The sequence below is a fragment of the Mytilus edulis genome, chromosome 3, assembly GCF_963676685.1.
Source record: "Mytilus edulis chromosome 3, xbMytEdul2.2, whole genome shotgun sequence".
Taxonomy (NCBI): domain Eukaryota; kingdom Metazoa; phylum Mollusca; class Bivalvia; order Mytilida; family Mytilidae; genus Mytilus; species Mytilus edulis.
In genome coordinates, this window is record NC_092346.1 from 42,197,390 (window position 1) to 42,200,114 (window position 2,725).

Consider the following 2,725-nt stretch of genomic DNA (forward strand, 5'->3'; position numbering starts at 1 on the left):
GCCATGACTCTATGTATGAATAAAAACTCAGATCGGAATAGCATGGACGATATGTTAGTTATATGTCCTTGAAAATAGTAAGGAAAGCTATCAATACATTTGTAATTCTACAGATAATGCAATTTTATCATGTTTATCAAACATTTTCTGTTCAAATTTTCACACAATCAGAGAATCGTTCAAAAAGGCTAAACCAACTTTTTATCACTGAAAGTTTCAAACAATGACAAGTGTTTCATTCACCAAATAACTCGTGCGTTTCTGCGAAAAATCAATGTGGAATTTTGTGAATTAAAGTGAACTCGCCCGTGTCAATTGCTAACTGACCCAATATATTTTCTTTATCATGACCAGTCCACTGATACTGACGTCGACATTATCAAGGAGTACACATCAAAAGAAAAATGCACAAATATCCGATAAAATAATTTACACACCCTGTTTCGTGTGTATCTCCTGCCATATCAGTAGTTGTTGCATTTATATATAAATGAGAAATAATGTAAAAATGGTAAATTTTTGGAGAAAAACCTCAAAAAGTATGGAAAAAACAAACCCAAAAATGTTGTTTCAGGCCCCTGACTCCTAAACTGTTGGTACTTTAACCCCCAAAATCAATTCTAACCTTCCTATTGTGTATTGAACCTTCTGGTAAAATTTCATAGAGATCCATTCACTTAAACTAAAGTTATTGTTCGGAAACCAAATGTGTTTTCGGACAACAACGACGACATGATAGCAATACTTAAAAGCAAATTTTTGACATGTTCCTCATTTCCATTCTCAATTTTATTTTGCCGTAGTTTAAAAACTTGAAAAGTAAGCTAATAATACAAAATGCAAGAAATGACATAAAACTAACTCTGAATTTTTGAAGCTACGGGTCGTACGAAATTGCCCAAATTTGCTTAGATTGTTCATGAAAAAACATAGGTTTTATAATATGCTTTAATAAAAATTTAAAAAAATGGTGTCACCGAACATGTTTTCTTGCTACAAATAAAAAATTGAAATTTCCCTATCAGTCACGTATAAATCTTTTACTAAAAGAGTTATCTCCCCTTAAATGGCCAAGTTGAAAAAATTATTCTAAAAACACAAATATTTGGTATTTATTCAAACATTTTGAATAATGCAATAATTCACTAAGTTTTCTTTCTATAAATAAGCAGTAACCCATAAATTGCCAATCTGTCTCTAAATTTGCAGATTTGGGCAAAGATCTAGACCGATTGTGTACTGTAATTGTTCAATTCAAGATGGCGGTATACCATATATCTACCTTAAATTTTGTGATATTTGCAAAGAAAGAAAAATTGATATGAAAATGGCACAAGATAATGAATGTAAGCATTGTCATTTAAAATCACCAATAAATTCATTTTCAGCAGAAAACAATAAGGGAGCAACAATTAAGCTTCAAAGGTGGGAGGTATGGTTTTTTGTTTGAGTCCGATTTTTTTCATGGAAGCGATTCAATGCTATCAATCAAAATTATTTGGTCAAAATTCAACATTCGAAGGTATGGAGAAAATCTGGATTCAGAATATATTTTTTGTCCTCTGCTTGAACAGTATATTTTTCTTCTCATCAATTTGGGAATCAGAAATTTTTTTAAAGAAAAATACCATACCACCTCCTGCCTTTTAAAGTTCAATGATCGTTCCCTAAACATTTTCCATCTGAACTTGTTATTTTATTTTAGACAAAAACAATATGTAGGACATTTGTCCTGAACATGCATGAAATATTTGCCACTGGACGTTAAGCAACCAACAATCAATCAATATATAGGACATAGTCTTGGTATAAAGCTGGCATTTAAGGTAGCGTCTTCCTCATATTTATATATAGCATACATTGTAGTCCTTAATGTAACATTAATAACGCAATGTAACCGTAGACACAAATTATTGTTATAAACGTAATTAATCGGTTCCTTACCCAACCATGTATTCCGGCAATTAGTTTCCAATGTAACAATATTTTTTTTAATTATTGTTACATTTCCATATAACCGAAACCAGTGCCTAATGTTTTTTACCTTATATTGGAAAAGGTGACGTGGATGTATTGATGAGACCTTGATTGTAAAAAAAAATAACCTTTTTGCACTCAACTGGGTGGTGCAAAATTGGTCGTATAAAAAGAAAGTGAAATCCAATATTGCAGACGATTCCATGCAATTGGTTAAATTTTGATTTTTTTTAAGATCTTTTTTCACTTTTAGCAAAAAACCATACCTTATGAATTGAAATTTCACATTTCCAAACATGAGCCTCCATAGCTCAGTGGTTAGAGCACTGGTTTAAAAAACCAGGGGTCGTGAGTTCGATCCTCACTGGGGGCTTCTTGCTAAGCATTCGTTGATTATTGGATATCAATGAAGTTTAGTTTTTTTTATCGGTGCATATGATTTTGTTTACTTCCCTTAAGTTTAAGTATGATGCCAAGGTTTGACATACAACATTGGGAGCTGAGTGAAATACATTAACACAAAATATTGCAGGTTATAAAACGTGACTCAATTATGGAAAGCCCTTGTGGAATTTATTTCCCTATTTATCAATATCAAAAAATGATTTTTTGATATTACAAAATCATTTTTTAATATTAATAAATCGATTTTTTAATAATCAAAAATACTATCATTTTTTGATATATATAAATGTTTTAAAAATTCAGTCTGATTTTTTAAAATTAAATATTCAGTCTGATTTTTTAA

At 30.7% G+C, this 2,725-nt stretch overlaps 1 non-coding gene across 1 annotated transcript; it reads left to right on the forward strand.

The window, feature by feature from the left end:
- Window positions 1-2,277: 2,277 nt before the first annotated feature.
- Trnaf-aaa (transfer RNA phenylalanine (anticodon AAA)) lies at window positions 2,278-2,350 on the forward strand. The gene has a single exon. It is a non-coding gene; the product is annotated as a tRNA-Phe (tRNA).
- Window positions 2,351-2,725: the final 375 nt, after the last annotated feature.